The sequence below is a fragment of the Schistocerca americana genome, unplaced genomic scaffold, assembly GCF_021461395.2.
Source record: "Schistocerca americana isolate TAMUIC-IGC-003095 unplaced genomic scaffold, iqSchAmer2.1 HiC_scaffold_680, whole genome shotgun sequence".
Lineage (NCBI taxonomy): Eukaryota > Metazoa > Arthropoda > Insecta > Orthoptera > Acrididae > Schistocerca > Schistocerca americana.
Genome location: NW_025726435.1, coordinates 12501 through 20000, shown reverse-complemented (window position 1 = coordinate 20000; position 7500 = coordinate 12501).

The following is a 7500-nucleotide window of genomic DNA, read 5'->3' as shown; positions in this document are numbered from 1 at the left end:
CATCCTCTCCGCCACATTAGACAATCCACACTGTCATAACCAGACTGGGAGGTCCACTCAGAAAACAGAATATCCCACCCACCCGACAACCACCATTGCCCAGCCAAGCCACCAACACCCACACATGTCCTACACAGGGGTCCACCCAACATCACAATACTGCCTCCTCTCACAGCACACAAACAATGGCAGGAATGAAAGACACAGGTCTGCCACAAGCATGGAATGAGAGCGCCGCCTGTCATGAGCCAAAGGTGCATCCTGACGTGGCAAATCAGATGATGCCGCAGGCATCCACTTACTATAATCACAATCAACAAACCGGCCGCCCCGCCCCCCATTAAACCTTTCCTTACAACAATGTGTACCTTAACCTAACCTATATCGTACCGTAACCTAACCTATATCGTACCGTAACCTAACCTATATCGTACCGTAACCTAACCTATATCGTACCGTAACCTAACCTATATCGTACCGTAACCTAACCTATATCGTACCGTAACCTAACCTATATCGTACCGTAACCTAACCGATATCGTACCGTAACCTAACCTATATCGTACCGTAACCTAACCTATATCGTACCGTAACCTAACCTATGTCGTACCTTAGCCTAACCTATGTCGTACCTTAACCTAACCTATGTCGTACCTTAACCTAACCTATGTCGTACCTTAACCTAACCTATGTCGTACCTTACCCTAACCTATGTCGTACCTTAACCTAACCTATGTCGTACCTTAACCTAACCTATGTCGTACCTTAACCTAACCTATGTCGTACCTTAACCTAACCTATGTCGTACCTTAACCTAACCTATGTCGTACCTTAACCTAACCTATGTCGTACCTTAACCTAACCTATGTCGTACCTTAACCTAACCTATGTCGTACCTTAACCTAACCTATGTCGTACCTTAACCTAACCTATGTCGTACCTTAACCTAACCTATGTCGTACCTTAACCTAACCTATGTCGTACCTTAACCTAACCTATGTCGTACCTTAACCTAACCTATGTCGTACCTTAACCTAACCTATGTCGTACCTTAACCTAACCTATGTCGTACCTTAACCTAACCTATGTCGTACCTTAACCTAACCTATGTCGTACCTTAACCTAACCTATGTCGTACCTTAACCTAACCTATGTCGTACCTTAACCTAACCTATGTCGTACCTTAACGTAACCTATGTCGTACCTTAACGTAACCTATGTCGTACCTTACCCTAACCTATGTCGTACCTTACCCTAACCTATGTCGTACCTTACCCTAACCTATGTCGTACCTTACCCTAACCTATGTCGTACCTTAACCTAACCTATGTCGTACCTTAACCTAACCTATGTCGTACCTTAACCTAACCTATGTCGTACCTTAACCTAACCTATGTCGTACCTTAACCTAACCTATGTCGTACCTTAACCTAACCTATGTCGTACCTTAACCTAACCTATGTCGTACCTTAACCTAACCTATGTCGTACCTTAACCTAACCTATGTCGTACCTTAACCTAACCTATGTCGTACCGTAACCTAACCTATGTCGTACCTTAGCCTAACCTATGTCGTACCTTAGCCTGACCTATGTCGTACCTTAACCTGACCTATGTCGTACCTTAACCTGACCTATGTCGTACCTTAACCTGACCTATGTCGTACCTTAACCTGACCTATGTCGTACCTTAACCTGACCTATGTCGTACCTTAACCTGACCTATGTCGTACCTTAACCTGACCTATGTCGTACCTTAACCTGACCTATGTCGTACCTTAACCTGACCTATGTCGTACCTTAACCTGACCTATGTCGTACCTTAACCTGACCTATGTCGTACCTTAACCTGACCTATGTCGTACCTTAACCTGACCTATGTCGTACCTTAACCTGACCTATGTCGTACCTTAACCTAACCTATGTCGTACCTTAACCTAACCTATGTCGTACCTTAACCTAACCTATGTCGTACCTTAACCTAACCTATGTCGTACCTTAACCTAACCTATGTCGTACCTTAACCTAACCTATGTCGTACCTTAACCTAACCTATGTCGTACCTTAACCTAACCTATGTCGTACCTTAACCTAACCTATGTCGTACCTTAACCTAACCTATGTCGTACCTTAACCTAACCTATGTCGTACCTTAACCTAACCTATGTCGTACCTTAACCTAACCTATGTCGTACCTTAACCTAACCTATGTCGTACCTTAACCTAACCTATGTCGTACCTTAACCTAACCTATGTCGTACCTTAACCTAACCTATGTCGTACCTTAACCTAACCTATGTCGTACCTTAACCTAACCTATGTCGTACCTTAACCTAACCTATGTCGTACCTTAACCTAACCTATGTCGTACCTTAACGTAACCTATGTCGTACCTTAACCTAACCTATGTCGTACCTTAACCTAACCTATGTCGTACCTTAACCTAACCTATGTCGTACCTTAACCTAACCTATGTCGTACCTTAACCTAACCTATGTCGTACCTTAACCTAACCTGTATTGCGCCTTAACCTAACCTGTATTGCGCCTTAACCTAACCTATATTGCGCCTTAACCTAACCTATATTGCGCCTTAACCTAACCTATATTGCGCCTTAACCTAACCTATATTGCGCCTTAATGTAACCTATATTGCGCCGTAGTGTAACCTATATTGCGCCGTAGTGTAACCTATATTGCGCCGTAGTGTAACCTATATTGCGCCTTAATGTAACCTATATTGCGCCTTAATGTAACCTATATTGCGCCTTAATGTAACCTATATTGCGCCTTAATGTAACCTATATTGCGCCTTAATGTAACCTATATTGCGCCTTAATGTAACCTATATTGCGCCTTAATGTAACCTATATTGCGCCTTAACGTAACCTATATTGCGCCTTAACGTAACCTATATTGCGCCTTAACGTAACCTATATTGCGCCTTAACGTAACCTATATTGCGCCTTAACGTAACCTATATTGCGCCTTAACGTAACCCACATTGTGCTGTAACCCAACACACGTTGGGCCTTAACCCAACACACGTTGGGCCTTAACCCAACACACGTTGGGCCTTAACCCAACACACGTTGGGCCTTAACCCAACACACGTTGGGCCTTAACCCAACACACGTTGGGCCTTAACCCAACACACGTTGGGCCTTAACCCACCACACGTTGGGCCTTAACCCAACACACGTTGGGCCTTAACCCAACACACGTTGGGCCTTAACCCAACACACGTTGGGCCTTAACCCAACACACGTTGGGCCTTAACCCAACACACGTTGGGCCTTAACCCAACACACGTTGGGCCTTAACCCAACACACGTTGGGCCTTAACCCAACACACGTTGGGCCTTAACCCAACACACGTTGGGCCTTAACCCAACACACGTTGGGCCTTAACCCAACACACGTTGGGCCTTACCCCAACACACGTTGGGCCTTAACCCAACACACGTTGGGCCTTAACCCAACAAAACATACCGCCATCTGTAGGTCTCCCGCAACATGACCTCCTGCAACGACGATACCGTCATCTATGAGACGCCAAGCCGACTAAGACAGCGTTGGCCCCACAGTGCCCTTCGTTCGACCCCACCCACAAAGCCTGCACCCTCTGTCGACAACAGCACCCCAACGCCAGCGCCTCTGCCGCACGAAGTCGTGGACCGGCAATCACTCCACCTGCACCCGTTCGTGCCCCACCCCAACCGCCCAACTCGCAACTCCAGCGGATGAACGGCGGACTTTGCTCGCACTCGCAATGTGCAATCCACCCCTATAACGTGCGTTTCATGAAGAGTTATGTCCAATATGCGACATTCCCGCTGTCCATATACATGAGCTGCGAGCTGTACCACGTACGAGCTACAGACGCGATCGCGTTGCTCTCTGTACGAATGCAGATGCTCAGCGGCAGCTAGGAGGCGCTCCATCCATGTCGGTACCGGTGAGCGTTGCACTCGCAGTCGCAAAAACGTACGGCAAGTATATTACCCGGAAGAGTCAATGACAGTCCAAGCCCCCCTGCGTGGGAAGAGTCTTCCTAGGCCATGACCCACCGGAAGGGCGCAGCGTCCCCCACCCCAGACATGTGACGTCACACTATCGGTATTGACGACTAGACTGATTCCTTATAATCATTTGCCATACACCGGTGGAAGCTGCCGAGACGAGTAACTACATAGCGGGCTCGCCGTGTCACTAATGTACAGAGATACAATAGTTTCGACTGGAACCGGAGTAAACGTATACACGGCGCTGATTAGTAATAGATAGAGCCATCAGAATACAGATAATGTATACAACTGTCCGTATACATGCTGAAAGACTCTGCTCACAATCACACGTCAGCCAGACACTCTTATCACGCACTACTCTCTGCCTGTAACAGGCACACAGACAATATGTAAGCACCAGCATGGAACAACACCCAGTGCATCCTCTCTGCCACATTAGACAATCCACACTATCATAACCAGACCGGGAGGTCCACTCGGAAAACAGAATATCCCACCCTTCCGACAACCACCATTGCTCAGCTAAGCCACCAACACCCACACATGTCCCACACAGGGGTGCACCCAACATCACAATACTGCCTCCTGTCACACCACACAAACAATGGCAGGAATGAAAGACACAGGTCTGCCACAAGCATGGAATCAGAGCGCCGCCTGTTATGAGCCAAAGGTGCACCCTGACGTGGCAAATCCGATGATGCCGCAGTCATTTACTTACGATAATCACAATCAACAAACCGGCCCCCCCCCCCCCCCCAAAACACCTTTCCTTACAACAATGTGTACCTTAACCTAACCCATATTGTGCCTTAACCTAACCCGTATTGTACCTTAACCTAACCCGTATTGTACCTTAACCTAACCCGTATTGTACCTTAACCTAACCCGTATTGTACCTTAACCTAACCCGTACTGTGCCTTAACCTAACCCGTACTGTGCCTTAACCTAACCCGTACTGTGCCTTAACCTAACCCGTACTGTGCCTTAACCTAACCTATGTTGCGCCTTAACCTAACCTATGTTGCGCCTTAACCTAACCTATGTTGCGCCTTAACCTAACCTATGTTGCGCCTTAACCTAACCTATGTTGCGCCTTAACCTAACCTATGTTGCGCCTTAACCTAACCTATGTTGCGCCTTAACCTAACCTATGTTGCGCCTTAACCTAACCCATGTTGCGCCTTAACCTAACCCATGTTGCGCCTTAACCTAACCCATGTTGCGCCTTAACCTAACCCATGTTGCGCCTTAACCTAACCCATGTTGCGCCTTAACCTAACCCATGTTGCGCCTTAACCTAACCCATGTTGCGCCTTAACCTAACCCATGTTGCGCCTTAACCTAACCCATGTTGCGCCTTAACCTAACCCATGTTGCGCCTTAACCTAACCCATGTTGCGCCTTAACCTAACCCATGTTGCGCCTTAACCTAACCCATGTTGCGCCTTAACCTAACCCATGTTGCGCCTTAACCTAACCCATGTTGCGCCTTAACCTAACCCATGTTGCGCCTTAACCTAACCCATGTTGCGCCTTAACCTAACCCATGTTGCGCCTTAACCTAACCCATGTTGCGCCTTAACCTAACCCATGTTGCGCCTTAACCTAACCCATGTTGCGCCTTAACCCAACACACGTTGCGCCTTAACCCAACACACGTTGCGCCTTAACCCAACACACGTTGCGCCTTAACCCAACACACGTTGCGCCTTAACCCAACACACGTTGGGCCTTAACCCAACACACGTTGGGCCTTAACCCAACACACGTTGGGCCTTAACCCAACACACGTTGGGCCTTAACCCAACACACGTTGGGCCTTAACCCAACACACGTTGGGCCTTAACCCAACACACGTTGGGCCTTAACCCGCTCTGTAATTGTCATACGACGCGTTAAATTAGTGTAGTGTTGCCTAACTGCAACCCCCGCAATATAGTTTGCTACTCGCACTGCCCGGTCCCCAGAGTATCGCTTCATGTTAAACACCTTGCAGCTATACACTGTAATGCGGATGGCAGCAGGACGTACATGCTCAATGCCCTTCGCAGTTGTTCATTGGCATTCGCATGGCGAAGCACAGCCTACGTTGTGGTACGGCTTGTGTCAACTGTCCGCTGATGTTGTACGTCCAAATCACACACTGTACTGCACATTGGTCCTCATGTACTGAATGATACATCGTGGTACATGTGTGACCGTACCACGACTGCGCCAACAACGGCGAACCATACGGTCCAAATATTGTGCACTCAGCTACGTGTCGTCTCCCTATAAGAGCTGGATTGCAGTATGGTATGCCGTGGATGGCGATCAGCATGAGCCGTCTGTTGATGTAGTGGTGCGTGTTGTCAGACGTAGTCGTCTCTTCTCACACACCGTGATAGCATGGTGCACTGCGTTCCACATCTGCGACATGCGACAGAGGCCGGTTGACAGTCGTTCGCGCAATGGACATCGCATACGTACGGGGGCCACCTTCCACGTGTTCGCGAAGCGTGCACATGTTGTTGCGTGTATGTGGGCAGACATAGTGTGTCGTGACACCTGACACAGGCATGCAACAATCGTTGAATTTGCAAATGGCGATGGACGTCTACGTTTGCTGGTGACGTTACGCAAATGAACAACTGGTAAACCGTTGTGGTGCGGTTGTTCTCGCTAGAGGTGAATCAGTGATGGCGACGATCGGTTGAGCTACCAACCGGTTGTTTCAGCGATACCCACCATGCCCACGAACGTGAATGGCATGTGGGTGTGAAGCGATACGCGGCGGTGGCTGGGTGGGACCGTCCCCGGCCGGTGAGGGGGGGCCTCCCGGCGTGCTGGCCGCGCGGTGCGTGGGCGCACGCGCTACAGCCGGCTGGTGGGGGCGGCCAGTGGCAGGCGCGCCGGCCGACGGAGGCGGCAGGCGGCGCAGCTGCGCGCCGGCGCACCCTGCACGCGGCGCCGTGCGGCCAAAGTAGGTCCTCGCGGGCCCGGTGCGAAGCGCGGTGGACATCTGCAGTGTGCTGGTCCGATTGAGGACTGTGTGCGCTGAGGATGCGCCGCCGCCCGGCGCTCGGCGCCGCGACGCCGTCTGCTGCTCGGTCGCCTCTGCGGTTCTCGCAGGTGGATTGTATCGCAGCTGTGCGGACGTGTTGGCGCGTGCGCTGTGCTGGGAGAGTTCGCTTCGGCACCCAAGTGGGGCTTTTGTCCTTCTGTGGCGCTGGCGTTGGAGCTGCCGGCCACCGTAGGTGGCGCGTGTTGTCTCCCGCCGGCAATGCCACGACAGCACGCTCCCGGGCCTCTGTCGGCAGCGGCAAGCTCAGTTGGGAGCACGGGTGGTCGCACCTAAAGCGTCTACTCGCCAAACCCCGGGCGATTGCGCCTCTCTCGAACCCGACCAAGTACTTAGGACGGCGCTGCGCGCCGCCGGGACCTGAGAGGGTTTCGAGGTGTATTGTGCAGGGGAGCTCAGCCTCCTCCTG